Raw genomic sequence first — 17770 nt, 5'->3', positions numbered from 1 at the left:
AAGGACATAACTAACACATTTGAACAGGAAATTGGGGAACAGAATTAAGTTTGTAATTTTGATTATATTCATTGGACACACTCTTTCAGTGGACTTGCCCACTTATTATTTGATCAAGTAAGCATGTTAAAAAGCAAACTACCTTCTACTAGCTCCATTGTTTCATTAAAAGAGAAAAAGACATCAGAACATAGAGACAGGGAGAAGAAGAGGGGTGCTGGGGGAGAGAGATTGTAGTTTTAGAATAATAGAAGTCTTTTACATTTGTAACTAGCTTTATGGAAAAAAGTTGATTACCTCAACTTTGTTTTTCTCCCTTTTGTCAAAGATACTGAAAACCTCATCATTTGAGATACTTTCAAATTGAGAACAGTAGAAAAGTTCTAAAGCCAAGGACTAGTCTCTCAGGTAATTCACTGCTTATGGTCATTTGAGAATTTAGAAGGCCATGAATGATGGATCCAATATCTTTCTAGGTTAGAAAAATAGATGTATCTGGTCACTGGAATAGAAATGTGGTACAGTAAAATGAAGATGTATTTTAGAAACAAAAAGACTTGGGTTTCAATACTGCCTACAAATCCCAGACTTTAGTCTCTATTACAAACCTGTAATCATCAAGACAGCATGGTATTGACACAAAAACAGACATATAGACCAATGAAATAGAATAGAGACTCCAGAATTAGACCCACAAAAGTACGGTTAACTAATCTTTGACAAAGCAGGAAAGAATATCCAATGGAAAAAAGACAGTCTCTTTAACAAATGGTGGTTAGAGAACTGGGCAGCAACATGCAGAAGAATGAAACTAGACCAATTTCTTACACCATTCACAAAAATAAACTCAAAATGGATAAAGGACCTGAATGTGCAATAGGAAACCATCAAAACCCTAGAGTAGAAAGCAGGAAAACACCTCTCTGACCCAGCCTCAGCAATTTCTTACTTGACATATCTCCAAAGGCAAGGGAATTAAAAGCAAAAATGAACTATTGGGACCTCATGAAGATAAAAAGCTTCTGCACTGCAAAGGAAACAATCAACAAAACTAAAAGGCAACCAATGTAATGGGAAAAGCTATTTGCAAATGACATATTGGACAAAGGACTAGTATCCAAAATCTATAAAGAATTCACCAAACTCCACACCCGAAAAACAAATAATCCAGTGAAGAAATGGGCAGAAAACATGAATAGACACTTCTCTAAAGAAGACATGCAGATGGCCAACAGGCACATGAAAAGATGCTCAACGTCACTCCTCATCAGGGAAATACAAATCAAAACCACACTCACATACCATCTCACACCAGTTAGAATGGCTAAAATGAACAAATCAGGAGACTATAGATGCTGGAGAGGATATGGAGAAATGGGAACCCTCTTGCACTGTTGGTGGGAATGCAAACTGGTGCAGCTGCTCTGGAAAACAGTGTGGAGGTTCCTCAAAAAATCAAAAATAGATCTGCCCTATGACCCAGCAGTAGCACTGCTAGGAATTTACCCAAGGGACACAGGAGTGCTGATGCATAGGGGCACTTGTACCCCAATGTTTATAGCAGCACTTTCAACAATAGCCAAATTATGGAAAGAGCCTAAATGTCCATCAGCTGATGAATGGATAAAGAAATTGTGGTTTATATACACAATGGGAATACTACGTGGCGTAGAGAAAGAATGAAATCTGGCCTTTTGTAGCAACATGGATGGAACTGGGGAGTGTTACGCTAAGTGAAATAAGTCATACAGAGAAAGACAGATACCATATGTTTTCACTCTTGTGTGGATCCTGAGAAAGTTAACAGAAGACCATGGGGGAGGGGAAGGAAAAAAAAGGGAGGGAGGCAAACCATAAAAGACTCTTAAAAACTGAGAGCAATCTGAGAGTTGATGGGGGGTGGGAGGGAGGGGAGGGTGGGTGATGGGTATTGAGGAGGGCATCTGTTGGGATGAGCACTGGGTGTTGCATGGAAACCAATTTGACAATAAATTTCATATCTAAAAAAAATACTGCCTAGAACACCCATTACTGTATAGGACCTTGGTGAAATGACTTAATCTGTTTAAGCCTCAGTTTCTTCATTTATAAAATGAAGATAATAATAATAACTAATACATGGGGTTATGTGAACAAATTATATAAAACATACACCTGAGCAACTGGTAGACATCAAGTACTCAGTAAGTCTTTCTCTCCTCATTCTCTGAGAAAGAAATTCCAACAGTATTAATAAACTTTTATATTTTTCCCAGGTCTCAAGCCACTTTAATTTTTTGTAAATAAAATCCTTGTCTTTCTGCTGTTTATTAGAAAGTCACTTTAAAGTTGTTTAAGTATTTAGTGACTTCACTGGTGACTAACTTGAGATTGGGTATGACTTGGATTTGCCTGTTAACGATAACATGATGCCATATAGCTCCCTCCAGGAATACATTTGTCTACTCTGTAATCTCATGGCTGAACTGAAAGTATCTGACCCAGTTAGGAAGGTAGGCAGGAAAAAACAAGAAGTGACTTCTTACCGTTGTTCACCTAACAGTGCCTTCGGAACATGATCTTGTCTCCTGGCCACATTTGAGCTTTCCAGAAGGAGCAGAGTAGCATCAGGTAAGCAAATAGCACTTGGACTCAGGCCAACCTACTAACAGAATGAACATGTTAAACTTTTCAGTCTTCCATTTATCAGTGTTAGTATCCTAATTTAAAGTCAGGAGTCTCTTGTCTATAGATTGGAATCACTGGATTTTTTAAATGACTAGATCAAATTTTTAACGTTGTACTTTTCCTTCTCCACCTTCCCAACTCTGTAGCTTCTCAATTCTTATCACTTACCTGACACCACCTAGGAAAGATTATACAGAACCTATAGACCAAGTTCCCTACAGACTTCTCCTACTGATGATATAATTGGACCCCCCAGCTGATGGCAGACCCAGTTCTTTATTGTCTTCTCTGATAATGCCAGAAGACTTAGGGTCTTGCAGCTTGGGAGAGTGGGTGGATTGGGTATGCATTGCATGTGGGTGCAGATGCTATGGAGGTAAAGCTGTGCTCTGTCTCTCTCTGGGTTTCATAGTCCACAACAGCTACTGAATGGTATGGAAGAAGTGGAAATCAGCAGAAGCTCCTGCTGATCCCTATCCCATTCCTTCAGGGGATTATGCAGACTGCATTCCTACTGTGGCTTATGAAGCCTCTACTCATATCTCCAGTCTCTTGACATTCCTTTCTGTTTCCTCCAAGGTCCAAGCATACTAAACCTCTTTCAGTCTCCAGTCTCCTGGATGTGCATGCTTTCTGTTGCTTCAGGTCCCAGCTTGGCCACTGGGACAGGTCTAAGAAGCCTGTCCTGAACTACCAAGAGTGGGTTAGGTAAGCCTACTTCTCCCAAATGTAATGATCTTCTAAAGGTCCCATAAAAGTCATAACAGACAAAAACAGCTGATTCATGATAGCCAAGGAAGTATTAGTATCATCATGAAGACCAGAGACATCATGAGGAAGGGCAGTACAGTGTTTCAAGCTCATCACAAAGGAATAGCTTTCTAGAGATCAGAGAAATCCTTTTACCCCATTGTATAGTAGGAGGGAATGTTTTTCTAGAGTATTTAAAAAATATGTATCATTTATGGAAAACAGCATTTTCAGGCCTTTTCTAATCACCTGAGGATTTCAATCCCAACTTGTTTAACTTTCACATGTCAGAGAAAAATAGTCATCTCTATCAGGCCCATATAAGAGAAGGATTTGAGGGACCAGTGGAAGGAGCAACAAGAAGTTTTAAGATTACTGTCCAATCCTGGGGCACCTGGGTGGCTCAGTCAGTTAAGCATCTGATTTCTGATTTTGGCTTAGGTCACGATCTCACTATTCGTGGGATTGAGCTCCATGTTGGGCTCTGCACTGACAGCGTGGAGCCTGCTTGGGATTCTCTCTCCCCCTCTCTCTCAGCCCTTCCTGTGCACGTGCTCACTCTCTCCGAAAAATAAATTAATTAATTAAAAAAGGAAAGACTTATGTCCAGTCCCTACCAGTGAATGGGGAATGAGAAAGAATTCTAATGTTTGCCTACAGAGACTACTTCATTATGTTTTAACCATAATCTTCTAAATTTTAGAAATAATTAAGACTTGTTAAATTATGTCTTAGATTTTGCACTTGACACGGCTGGTTGGTTTTCTTCCAAAGACTGTAGAATTATAGCAGTGCATAGCAGGACATTTACCATATAATGGTGAGTGTGGCTTGCTGATTGTCCTTAATACCAGGACAGCCATTTTATGGGATCTACATGTGTCAGTTGAATGGTCTTGCATGAAGGATTTGCAACTCCTTCATTGTCTGCCTTCTTTTTTTTTTTAAGTTTATTTATTTTGAGAGAGGGAGCAGGGGACAGGCAGAGAGAGACAGAGAGAGAGAGAGAGAGAGAGAGAGAGAGAGAGAGAGAGAATCCCAAGCAGTCTCCGCACTGTCAGCAAGGAGCCTGATGCAGGACTCGAACTCACAAACTGTGAGACATGACCTGAGCTGAAATCAAGAGTTGGACATTTACCCGACTCAGCCACCCAGGCACCCCACATTTTCTGACTTATTTGTAATCTAGTTCTGTCCCCCAAATAATGAGTCTCCCTCAAGCACTTTGAATGGAAGATCATTCATCTATTATGCCCCTCATACCACAGACATTGGAAGATGGGTTTGCATTAATCTCAGCTCTCTACTTCCCCATCTAAACCATGTTTCTGCCTTTTTTTTTTAAGTCTTTTCTTTAGAGACCATTTCCTTTTGGCTATCACCTTCCAGCCTACTTCACCATAGTTATCTGTGGTTTACCCCATCTATCGTTATCTACCATCTCCCATGTAACATTGCTGTCTACCATCTACCACTGGAGATCTTGGCACCTGGCTCATCATCATCTCCTGTGTCCTGCCATCATCCTGAGTGACCTCAAAGTCCACACAGATAAGCCATTTGTCACTCTGGCCTCACAGTTCCTTAACTTCGTCATCTCTAGTAACCTTTACTTTGATTGCACTTTATCTCTACATCCAGGGCTATGACCTGTGGTTTGTCCTCACTAGAGTTGTTCCTTCTGTAAAATTTAACATGCGACTCTCTGACCACAACTCTGTCTTCTCGGTTCCTTCATTTTCTCCCATCTCTTGGGAGAAAATGGCTTGGAGAGAACATCAGTTTTCTTTATTTTCTCCACATTGGAGTCCCTATCTGGTTTATTTACATTCTCTATCTAATCAATATCCTGTTACCAGTTAAAAGAAAAACGCTCTTGCACATTTTCCCTGCACTAGGCCAGGTGCTATTACACACATGGTTTCTAGTCTGAGCTGAATCTTCCACACTGCCTGGCAAGACTTCTCTGTATCCCAATCAATTCCCTTCTCATTTCATGATGGTAACTTATCTTTAATCATTCTTTTTTTTTCTATTAAAAGTGGAGTTTTATCCTTTCTTAAAATTATTTTATTGACGTATAGTTGAAATGCAAAGTTACATTAGTTTTAGGTGTACAACCTAGTGATTCAGCAACTCTATATGTTATGCTGTGATCACCACAAGCATAACTACCATCCGTCACCATACAACACTATTACAATACCACTGACTGTATTCCCTATGCTATACCTTTTAGTCATGTGATTTATTCATTCTCTAACTGGAAGCTTCTACCTCCCTTTCACCCATTTTTCCCATCCTTCTAACCTCTTCCTTCTGGAAACCACCTATTTGGTTTTTGTGTTCATGGGTCTGTTTCTGCTTTGTTCATTTATTTATTTATTTTTCGGTTTCGTTTTATTTTTTTAGATTCCACATAGAGGTGAAATCATATGGTATTAGTCTTTCTCTGTCTTATTTCACTTAGCATAATACCACCTAGGTTTTTCCATGTCCTCTAATTGCAAGATCTCATTCTTTTTTATGGCTGAGTAGTATTCCATTGTATATATAAACACACCGCCATGCCCGCCCCCCCCACCATCACCACCATCCTCACCACCACATCTTCTTTATCCATTCATCACTCAGTGGACACTTGGGCTGCTTCCATATCTTGGCTACTGTATGTAATGATGCAGTAAACATAGGGGTGCATAGATCTTTCCAAAGTAGTGTTTTTGTTTTCTTTGGGTAAATACCCAGTAGTGGAATTAACTGTATCATACAGTATTTCTATTTTTAATTTTTTGAGGATCCTCCATACTGTTTTCCACAGGGACCGCACCAATTTACATTCCCCCAACAGTGTGCAAGTGTTCTTTTTTTTTTTTTTCTCCATATCCTCACCAACACTTATTATTCCTTGTCTTTTTGATACTAGCCATTCTGACATGGGTGAGGTTGCATCTCACTGTGGTTTTGATTTGCATTTCCCTGATGATGAGTGTTGTTGAACATGTTTTCATGTGTCTGGTGACCATCTGTATGTCTTCTTTTGGAAAAATGTCTGTTCAGGTCCTCTGCCCATTTTAATCAGATTATTTTTGGGGGGTTTTTTTGGTGTTAAGTTTAATCATTTTCCTATAGTTTTTCTTCCATTGCCTTCAGCAGATGACCTATATATTACTCCACAGAGGAAATTAACCATCAAATTATAATTCCCTCAATTTATGCCTTTTTATTTTCAATATTACCTGTTATTACTTTCTTTACTCCTCTAAGTTCTTTTACCAACTTATTCACTTAACAGATACTAGAATTTCTACTGTGACCTAAGCACTATGCAAAAGTAGAGAAGTAGAAGAATGAATACATACAGTTTCAGTCAAGAGGAAGCAAGACTTGAAAATATAATAGTAAGGCGCATGCAAAGATCAGCCCCCCCCCCCAGCACCTCTCTATTTCTCTTTTATTTATTTTACTGAGCTAGAATCTTTTCTCCACATCAAGGCAGTCAAGTCTTTCCCATCTTAAGATGTGAAAAAACTCTCTCTAGATTCTTTTGATGTTTCTAGAAACTAATCAGTCTTTCTCCTTCCCTTTATAGCCAGGCTTCTTGAGAAAATGACCTATACTTGTCTCTACATTATTTTCTTCTGTTACTGCCTCAATCTACTGCAATACCAGCTTTCATATTCGCCACTCCACTGAAACTACTGACTGAGGTTATAGATGACTTTTTTGTTGCCAAACACTATGCACACATCTTGGCCTTTATGTCACTGCAGCATTCCAGACCATTGACTCTTCCGCCTTTGGAATTTCTCCTTTTCTTTTCCTGACTTTATTCTCTCTTGATATTCATCTTACTAATCTGAATGCTCCTTTTTAGGCTCTTCCACGGGCAATTCTCCCTCATTTGTCACCTTATATTAATAGTTGCATCTTAGGGCACCCGGGTGGCTCAGTCGGTTAAGCGTCTGAATTCAGCTCAGGTCATGATCTCATGGTCTGTGAGTTTTAGCCCTGCGTCAGGCTCTGTGCTGACAGGTCAGAGCCTGAAACCTGCTTCAGGTTCTGTGTCTCATTCTCTCTCTGTCCCTCCCCAGTTTCTGCTCATCTCTGTCTCTCAAAAATAAATAAATATAAAAAAATAAAAATTAAAAAAAATGTTGCATCTTAAGATCTCTTTTCATTTCCATGTCTTGAGTTTCTATCTATGTGACTCCAAAATTTAGAGCTACAACCCAGATCTCTCTCCTACTGGGTACCTATTCCTGACAAGGTTTCTCTACCTGCATGCTTTATCAGCACCTCAGACTCCACACAACCAGAAAAGAGCTTAACTTTCCAATCACCCTTGTTTTTTCCTCTTATATTTCCTACGTGAGTGCTTGGTCCTGCCATCCTAGGGATAATTCTAAAGTCTTCCCTCTCCTCTATTCTTGGCTTTACATTTTATCAACAAATTAACTTTTACTCCCTATTATCACTTAAATGTATCCCCTCTTTGTATTTTCCAATAGCCACTATTTCTCACCTAGATTACTACAATAATCTAAATGGTGTTCCCCTCCTTCAGTCTCTCAGAATTTATTTTGTCCAGAGAATTATCTTCATAGAATGCACATTTGGCCATGTCCTGTCTTTGCCTATTACCATTCAGTGATTCTGTTTTGCCATCAGCATAAAATTCTATATTCCTTACTTCTGTTCACCCAGCTTTACTCTTCCCCCATCCAAAGTGCTATGATGTCTCACATCTCTGTATTTTGTACATCTTCCTAACTCTGCATGCAAATCCCACGTCTTACCCCATACTCTTTCTGCCTAACACCCACTTAGCATTGAAGAATCAGCTCAGTGTCACCTGTTTAACGAGCTGCCTTGCCTTCCTCCTTCCTGCTGGGCTCTTTGCCTGTGCTCGGTATTGCCATCATAATAACCCTTTTTCTTTACACGTACTGTACTGATTGTAGTATATATTAACTTGTTTCTTCTAAGAGATTTTCAGATTTGAGGGCAGAGACAATACAAAATGGGTACAAAATATGTACAAAATAAGCATATGTATCCTAATTAAAGACTTTGTTGCCCATTTAGAAGTGTCATTTGTTTCCTAGCCTGGGTTCAGCATGTGAGTGTTTGACCAGCTAGCAGGTTGTTTAATAGTGAACCGTACCCTACTGCCTTCTATTTTGGTACTAGGGTCATGGGTTTACCCAGTGTAATATTTTGACTCCCTCCCTGTTTTTCAGCCTAATTAAGGAGCCTCCATTTGCAGGCTTTTCAGAGGAAAATTAATTGTAGATAATAGGCTTCAAAGCTCTCTGGTTGGCAGAATACTACAGGGACTTTGGCTCCTTGATGAAATGAAGCAAACTTATCTCAGAGTGAAAGAATAGTGTTGCCAAAGCACTACTTTTTAGGCGTGGCAGAAGTAATCCTCTAGAAATCAAGAAAATGTTACCAGTTTTAGGAAAAGCATCAGTTGGCTTTGCTATACCTTCTAGCATAGCTTTGCATCCTTGCCACAGAGACTCACACTTACTGGGGAAACTGTCATGACTGTATATATCACTATAGAAATTTTTGAAAATATAGCTAAGAACAAAGAAAAATAAAAATTACTCAAGGTGTCGTCTCCCACGGTAGTCAGTACTAGCACACACACACCATTCATTCATATGAAATATACATTTTACACAAATACGTGGGCTTATACAAATCTTTAAAAATTAACAACCCTGTCAACATTTTTCAATTTCATTAAATGTTCCTTTACATCAGGGGTGGCTGGGTGGCTCAGTTGGTTGAGTGTCCAACTTCGGCTCAGGTCATGATTTCACGGTTCATGAGTTCAAGCCCTGCATCAGGCTCGCTGCTGTTGGCACAGAGCCCACTTCAGATCGTCTGTCCCCCACCCCCATCTCTCCCTCTCTGCCCCTTCCCTGCTCAGGCTCTCTCTCTCAAAAATAAATAAATATTTTTAAAATTTTTAAAAATTTCTCTACATCCCTAAGAAAAAAATTTTAAATTATAGGTTAATGAGCAGTGAATGCTGATAACTTAGAAAATACAAAAAGGCATAAAGAAAAAATATTGATCAAGGACTTATAATTCTACCAACTGTACATAGTTAATGTAATATTTATGTATTATTCATCTAGTTTTAAGTTTATATGTACGTTTGTACACATACATATGTGTATGTATATATTTTTATCATTTCTAGTATACATATGTATGTGTATGTACACATAAGCATGGATATGTGTATACTCATATAAATTGCTGTGTGTGTAGATACCCATGCACGTATCTTCATTTGATCAAGGTTTGTACTTTAGAAGGTTTCATCTGGCACCAAATGTGGGAGGGATTTGAGGGACTCATCTGGGAGAAAAGGCTAATTAAATATTGTTGTAACCTTGCTGAGAAATGAGAACTGAAAATAAGGAAAGTGAGCCTGGAAAAAAGAGAACCACAGTGATGTGGGAACGCCCCAGGTGGCTGTCAGAGACTGATGAGCAAACAGCAGATGCCAGCTGTACCAGATGTGTATAGTATCTCACAAGGGCATCAGGGTACAGGCTTCTCTTTTCAGTGAGCTAATCTATCTGGAAGGCCAACCTTTGAAATACAGATAAAGTCCCTAAATAACATCAGGCAGTCAGACATTGAAATTTGCCCCCAATGAATGTTTATACCCTTTTCAATAGGAATTTGCTTCTTAAATCATCTCCCTGTTAAAGAAACAGATTAATTTAAATAGAATTACGCTCTTCAATAACTTAAATTGGCCTTTTACAATCTGCTTGTTTATTCATCCATTCATTCCTCTATTCATCCTTCTGTAACCATAAGTTGAATGAGCACAATTTACGGAGTTTAACTAAAATGCAAATTTATTTTTGTCTTTATCTTTCACTGGGAGAAGTTTTTTCCTGTGCTTGCTTAAAAACCCAGTCAGTCCCTTGTTTTTCCTGCCTATTCAAGTAATAAGATGTTCTATCACAGTCTCCAATTCACACAACTCCAGGGGGCACCATTTGCACTGTAATTTTTGTAAATGAGTCTCCTGGAGTTTAGCTCCAATAGATTCTAATGGGAATAATGCTCCTGGAGTTTTACAACAGGGCCTTGAGTCCTAAGGCCACTTTAATATCAAAATTATAGTTTTAATTCAGTTTTTAGGAATGTTTTGTCTAACATATTAAGAATACTTTACTCTTCGTTCAAAGTTAAGGCTTCTCTTCTACACCCTACCTTCGTTCTAGGGCTTGGCTGCAGGCAGGCCGGCAGTCTTCTGGGGAGAGTATGCCTTAAATCTTCTTGCTTTGTCGCCTCTAGGGATAGAGAGTAGAGTGGAGGGTAGAGAGGCAGACCTCAGTCTCACTCTCCAGATGTAGCAGTGCCTTACCTTCAGTTGGGTCACTCTTAGTGCCCCTCGGCTTCTGCCCTGCCAGCTCTGAGGTCGCCCTCAATTCTCTCAGACTATCCTCTTGGACAGGATACCTTTTTAAATGACCCCAGGCTACTATTCCTACCATTAGTTTTCATCTAGTTCCTAGAATTCCCACACTTTTGACCCACTATGAGAGGAGGGAGTAGTACCTTCCTTGGCGATCGACCTCTATCCTGCTGTAATAGGCTGCTTTAGAGGCACAGGTGATGGTCAGACATCATCACCTGGTCCCCCTCAATCAGGACTGGGACTAGGGTGAAGCCAGTAAGGCACTCACCTTAAGAGCAAAAGTAAAGGGGATGCCAAAAAGCTCAGCAATCAAGATAAACAATATTTTAGTGAAACACTTAAAAAATAAATACTAATGCAAAAAATATGATGGGCAAGATCTCAAAGTTTTCGATGAAGACAGGGTTAGTGCAGGAGATCCTTACTGAATTCTGTGATCGTCATGAGGTGCACCGCAAACAACTTGTATCATTGTTCACCCACAATACATCTCTCTTTCCAATGAAATAATCCTCAAAAAATTCTCTCCATTGCCATCATCTTTCATACCTATGTTTAAATTTAGGCTCTGGGGTCTAACAACTCCCTTTGAAATGTATTTTGTGTACTGTCATATGGTCAAACCTTCCAACTTAAATTAGTTATCCATCTGTCCATCTACCTACCCATCCACCCATCAATCCATCCACTTATTTACTGGGGTTGGATATGAAGGAGAATAAAGACAATCTTCAGGGAGGTTGGCTGGTTCAGTCAGAAGAGCATATGACTCTTGATCTCAGGGTCATGAGTTTGAGTCCCATGTTGGGTGTAGAGATCACTTCAATAAATAAAACTTAAAAAAAAAAAAGACAGGGGCGCCTGGGTGGCTCAGTCGGTTGAGCGTCCGACTTCGGCTCAGGTCATGATCTCACAGTTCCTGAGTTCAAGCCCCGCGTCGGCCTCTGTGCTGACAGCTCAGAGCCTGGAGCCTGCTTCAGATTCTGTGTCTCCCTCTCTCTGACCCTTCCCCGCTCATGCTCTGTCTCTCTCTGTCTCTCAAAGATGAATAAACGTTAAAAAAATTTTTTTAAATAATTTTTCAAAAGCTAATAACTAATTCATTTTAAGAGATGCATTTACAGTTACAAAAGGAATACTAAATTTGTCTGCCTCACCAAGTAGGCCTTGAGGCTAGATTGATGTGTAAAATTAAAGGGAGTCACAGTGTATTTTACTTTCCTGTTAGAAATGTCCCCTAAAACATGTCATGTTACCAACTGCTCTCTTCTGCTTACATCCCCACCTCTATAGAGTCCATTTTTTATGAGCTGTTCTGAAACAGCTCATTCCATAATTTCTGATCAGTTTCTTGTCGGTGTAAATAGAGACTTGCTTTCAGAGGTAGACTGATGAGACTGTCTTGTTCAGAGAAAAACTAAGGACCTTCAAGCTAATAATTGTCACTTCCTTTGTAAAGAGTGTTTTTATTACCCTTCAGCTGCCTTAGAGGAAATTGTTTTCACTTAGCGGATTAAGTCAAACTTTGTGCCACAGAATACAGTTATGCCTGTCATGGTAGGCACTGAGATTTTTTTAAACCTCTTTTCAGAGTTTTTTTTAAGCTGATGTATTAGAAGGGTAATTTAGTCAATAAATACTTTGTTGTCTCTGTAACTGACTTCATAGAGAGATGTTGGCTCCAATGATTTTGAGTTGTCAGAGATAATTCTCTAAAATCAGTTAAGCACCTTTGGCCTATTTGTGTAACCCAATACAAATTAGTAAGTTTCCCCCTTGAGTCCAACAGCAATGTATTATTCTATAAAACATCCAGTTGTTAGCTATTATTGTCTTGGTCAGTTAAATGGCCCTGCTCCATAAGCACAGCCTAAAATGCATCTGGCTCAAGAAACTAAACTGTAATATTCTGGTCCCAGAAAAGAGGATTATAAAGAACCATTCTTGCTTGGAATAGCATAATTGGGATTTGAGTTAATTATAATCCAAAAACTTGTTTTAGCCCATGGTATACGAGTTCTAAAACCCCTAAAGCCAAAATCTTACTATGTAAAAATTATCCATATAATACAAAAACAGAGACATGAATTGAATTGAATTTCACACCATGTTGCTCTCCTAAAATATACTGTCTGAAGAGTTCTTGCAAATCAGTTCCTGCTGCTTTATAAATGACCATATTTACACTGAATTACAATGGCCCTCCTTCAGTGAAAGACCAGCTTGTTCAGAGAATGAATTAGGGCCCAATGACACCAGGGAATCTGTGACCCCATTACTGCAAATGAGCAGAAGGTCAGTGAAAATGAAACATATTTTGAAGTTCACATTTCTAACAAACATTGCCCAAAGAAGAAAATGGGAATTCAAGACATATGTAAAAGTTTACTTAATATTCTTAATTAACATTAGCATTGATGTGAAAGAATACATTTCATATATATAGTATGAAGAATAACCAAATAAATCCCATTTTAGCCACTCCTAGTTGAAAAACTAGAATAGTACTGTGGCAGGCTTACCCCCTCAGTGCTCACTATTCTCAAAAAGCACTGATGGCTCTCTGTTTTAAGCACCTGAGATGCTTTGCCTGCAGGCTTTCCTCTGGTCAAGAAAGATGCTCAGCCCCAGAAGCAGGGCATGCTGGACATAGGGGGAGTTAAGACCATCAGGAGCATACCTCAACTAATAATGGGTGGGAGCTGGGAGCTAGATATCTAAACTTCTTTGTCCCACAGGTAGGATGACTTTGACTTGTATTCTATACAGTCTTCAAGAGGTCCCCAGTGATACTGAGCCTCAGTTGTCCACAGTTAGAATCTGCTTATAACTTACCCTGTGTTCACTTCCTTTCTTTGCCTTTCCTTCCCTTCCCATCTTACTTCTCTACTCTCTTACCAGTATTTGCTGGGATAACCTTCCAAGATAAGCTACTTACACTTAAGTTCTCACATCAGGGTTTGCTTGTGGGGACTCTAACAATTGTCAATACTGTTGAAGCTCATTTTCATTCCCAACTTTAATTCTGTTTCTCTCCAACCAAAGGTAACTACTGCTTTGATTTTTTTATGTTTATCATTGCTTTGCTTTTTTAAATGGTTTTATTATATTAAAGATACTAGTAACTGACAATACATTTTTAGGATTTTTTAATGTTTTTCAACTGAACAAATTTATACTGTATATATGTTTCTGTAACTTTTAAACAACAAGCCATTATGTTTTTAAGATTCATCCATGAGTTACTTTTTATTGATATGTTAATACTGCTATGAATATTTCTGTACATCTCTCCTGGTACACATGTCAAGAGTTTACCCAGAAGTGAAATTACTGAGTAATAGACTCTGTGCATCTTCATTTTTTTTAAAGTCACATTTCCTAGTAAAGAAAGTAGTCCTAATACATGTGTCTACTTTTATTTCCTTTTAAAATCTCACTAAAGCTTTTAAGAAGGCAAAAATCCACAGCGATGGGGAAAAGAGAAGACGAGACAGTATCAATAAAATTTTTAAATCGGTAAAGTAGATGGATGAATGGTAAATTACTTGGTAGAACTGAGAAAGCCAAACCTAAGATAGGGTGAGGGGTCAGACCAACTTAATGTATACTGCAGAATCTTCAAAAGGCTCCATAATAGGTATCTCTGGAAGATGGGATAAAAAGAGCTAGCTGAAAGATGGTGAATTGATTGAAAGTGTTTTAAAAAGCAGTGAAATTCTCAAATCACCTTCTCTGTACTAACCCATGAGTAATTATCCCTCACACCCAGCAGAATTATTCTCCAGAGAAGCTAAAACAGAATTTGACTGAGGAAAAGTAGATACAGTTGAGGACACAGATACTGTAAAGAAATAGGAAGATTAATTGAATGTGTGCCTTTTAAATATTGAGAGATCCACCTTATTCACTTTTTAGAACACTGGAAGCCAGGCCTTTGCTTTCTATACAAGATTTTGGAAGAGTCTTCTCTGGGGGATCTGACCAGTCCGTAGAAAGATGTAAAGAAAATGACATTGCACCTTCCCCAATATATGGCCCACCTAGGTCACGCTACAGGGAAGTTCACAGTTGACAAGCTCACCAGGACTTTAGTCATAGACCTTTAAAAATGAACATTTAATCAAGGAGACATTTGAGAAAAGAAATCTCTAATATGAAAGAAAGAGCAAAATAAATGGATGAAATTATTTTATATATATGTGGGAGGGATAAAACCTCAAAAATAAAAATAGAACTGTACCTATCATTAATATTTTCAGAGATGTAAGAGAATATATGTTTTTCTGGAACAAAAACGATGCCGTGAAAATTAAACAGAACCAGAAACAGCTCTTAGAAATTAAAAATAGTATGGAAGAAATGAAATACTTAATAAAAGAGTTGGATGATAAAAGAACACCCCAGAAAACATTAAAAATACAAAGAAAAGATAAGGAAATTAGAGGAGTAGTCCAGGAGTTATGACATTTGAGAAACAGAAGTTCAGAATGTGAAAATGGAAAACAGAAGACAGGAAATCAATCATAAGGCAGGTAAGTCACAAGAAAATCCCCCAAATTGAAAGCTGATTATTTTCTACGTTGAACAGGCTCACCAAGTGCTTAGTAGAGTGGGTGAAAATGGGACAACACTCAGGCACAAAGTGAAATTTCATGTATGTGGGGAAAAAGAAAGAATTTTCTAAATTGCTGTGATTTGGGGGGATAGGGTGAGATGGCAAGGACAGGTGACATCCATATCACAGCCATAATGGGTTTACATTTCTCAACAGCATCCTGGAAGTTAGATGATCAAAGAGCATTGCCTTCCAAATATGAACAAGATTATTGCTTATTTTTCTAATTTTGAATTCTAGCCTATCCAAACTATAACTGAATATTGGGATAGACTACAGATGTTTTCCTCACATCTCAAAAATTTTATTTCACAGGAAGAGAATCTGGAACACAGCTTGGTGACCTGTCTTAAAATGTGGTGGTCTTGAACCATCCTTTCTTTTGCGTTTCCTTCCCCTATTTCCTATTTTGGGCAAGATCTTCTATCCTAAAAACTTGACTCCTACCCTAGCCTCCTCCCCCAAAAAGCCGCCCCCCATACACCTTTAAACCATGAAAAAGCTGTAAACACTCCATTTCTCGTTCCTAGTATCCTGTGTCAAGACCATTCCTTTATGTGATTCATACTAATACACTTGTATTTGGATGGATCAACTCTACTTTAATCTCTAATCTTAGGGTAGAGAGAAGCAGAAGCAATGAGGGGAGGCTTCCATGTAGAAATAGGGTCTGGAGGCCAAGGAAGGGAAGATGAATGTATAATCCAAGTCACTCAGGAACTTTTATGCAGGTGCAAGAAACATATGTCAAAGTGGCCACAAGATTGTTAAATAGGAGATGAACTAATGAACTCCATGTTTACTTCTAGAAACCAAAGCTTTGTGTGAAATCTTGAACTTATGGGGGTGGGGTGGGGTAGGAAAGCTTGTACCTATCTGTTCTTTCCCTGATCCCTTCCCCTCATTTCTGAACTGCAGGAGACTGAGCCCCCTTGGTCTTTAGTGACTACATCTCTGGGGGTGTTTATGTGGCTGATTTTGCTGTGCCGGGTACTTCCTTTCCCATTTGCTATTGTTTTGTAACACACATGCTGACCCTTTCCCCTTCTCTTTTTACCCTGGGAAAATCCAATGAATAAATAAAAAGTTATTGGTAAAAAAAAATTATTTCATAAACATCCTAAGAAGCTGTTGGAGGACCAAATGTGCATCTAAAACTTAGTTTAAAAAAAAACACACACAGACCTTTCTTAATATTCTGTCTCGGAGGTTTTGCAAGATGGCGGCTTAGGAGGACGCTGGGCTCACTGCTCGTCCTGCTGATCACTTAGATTCCATCTACACCTGCCTAAATAACCCAGAAAACCGCCAGAGGATTAGCAGAACGGAGTCGCCGGAGCCAAACGCAGACGAGAGGCCCACGGAAGAGGGTAGGAAGGGCGGCGAGGCGGTGCGCGCTCCACGGACTGGCGGGAGGGAGCCGGGGCGGAGGGGCGGCTCGCCGGCCAAGCAGAGCCCCCGAGTCGGGCTTGCAAAAGCAGAGGGGCCGGGCCGACTGTGTTCCGACAGCAAGTGCGACTTAGCGTCTGGGAGGTCATAAGTTAACAGATCTGCTCGGAAAGCGGGAAGGCTGGAGGACAAAGGGAGGGAGAGCTGCTGAGCTCCCGGACGACAGAGCTCAGTTTGGTGGGGAACAAAGGCGCTCGCCAGCGCCATCTCCCCCACCCATCCCCCAGCCGAAATCCCAAAGAGAACCAGTTCCTGCCAGGGAACTTGCTCGCTCCACGCAAACACCCAACTCTGCGCTTCTGCGGAGCCAAACCTCCGGCAGCGGATCTGACTCCCTCCCGCTGCCACAGGGCCCCTCCTGAAGTGGATCACCTAAGGAGAAGCGAGCTAAGCCTGCCCCTCCTGCCCCCGTGCACCTTGCCTACCCACCCCAGCTAATACGCCAGATCCCCAGCATCACAAGCCTGGCAGGGTGCAAGTAGCCCAGACGAGCCACACCACCCCACAGTGAATCCCACCCCTAGGAGAGGGGAAGAGAAGGCACACACCAGTCTGACTGTGGCCCCAGCGGTGGGCTGGGGGCAGACATCAGGTCTGACTGCGGCCCCGCCCACCAACTCCAGTTATACACCACAGCACAGGGGAAGTGCCCTGCAGGTCCTCACCACGCCAGGGACTATCCAAAATGACCAAGCGGAAGAATTCCCCTCAGAAGAATCTCCAGGAAATAACAACAGCTAATGAGCTGATCAAAAAGGATTTAAATAACATAACAGAAAGTGAATTTAGAATAATAGTCATAAAATTAATCGCTGGGCTTGAAA

At 39.9% G+C, this 17770-nt stretch overlaps 1 long non-coding RNA gene across 2 annotated transcripts in view; it reads left to right on the top strand.

The window, feature by feature from the left end:
* The window catches only part of LOC125164223 (uncharacterized), a 135502-nt gene that overhangs the window by 31747 nt on the left and 85985 nt on the right, over positions 1 to 17770 (top strand). For both annotated transcript variants that reach the window (XR_007151687.1, XR_007151688.1), the window contains exon 3: positions 2543 to 2610. This is a non-coding gene — a long non-coding RNA (uncharacterized LOC125164223). The remainder of the gene's footprint in view (positions 1 to 2542; positions 2611 to 17770) is intronic.

Source organism: Prionailurus viverrinus, chromosome B1, assembly GCF_022837055.1.
Source record: "Prionailurus viverrinus isolate Anna chromosome B1, UM_Priviv_1.0, whole genome shotgun sequence".
In the NCBI taxonomy this organism is placed as follows: domain Eukaryota; kingdom Metazoa; phylum Chordata; class Mammalia; order Carnivora; family Felidae; genus Prionailurus; species Prionailurus viverrinus.
This window is presented reverse-complemented; position numbering and strand designations above follow the sequence as displayed.